The 373-nt window shown below is 36.5% G+C and overlaps 1 pseudogene; it reads left to right on the top strand.

The window, feature by feature from the left end:
- LOC116853546 overlaps positions 1–373 on the top strand; it is a 10,728-nt pseudogene that overhangs the window by 766 nt on the left and 9,589 nt on the right.

The raw sequence follows: 373 nt of genomic DNA, 5'->3' as shown, positions 1-373 counted from the left end.
AAGAATCCGATTTGTATAAATTTGAATTTCGCGGTCGGATTAAATCGATTCAATTTTGGGCTTGTCGACTTTGGATTTGACCTGCTATAAAGTCCCGTCTAAAGCGGCCATTCTTCATGCTGGATTTCATGTGTATACCGCAGTCGGTGAATCTGTTCTTTGTTTACAGTAATGACGCAGTAATGACCGAGAGATTTCGCAACTGCCAACATCCCAGTAACAAACTCCTTCATGGAAGCCCTCTCTAACGTCATAGAAAAGATACAAGCGTAAAAAGTATTATTAGAAAATGTAATGAAGTTTCATAAAATCTAAATAACAGAATATTACAGGACTGACTTTCATCGTTCAATTTTCAGATTTTATTACTTTG

The sequence above is a fragment of the Odontomachus brunneus genome, unplaced genomic scaffold, assembly GCF_010583005.1.
Source record: "Odontomachus brunneus isolate Ranch 3 - 2012 unplaced genomic scaffold, Obru_v1 Obru_scaffold_354, whole genome shotgun sequence".
Lineage (NCBI taxonomy): Eukaryota > Metazoa > Arthropoda > Insecta > Hymenoptera > Formicidae > Odontomachus > Odontomachus brunneus.
The sequence above is the reverse complement of the archived record's forward strand: the minus strand, read 5'-3'. Positions and strand labels throughout refer to the sequence as shown.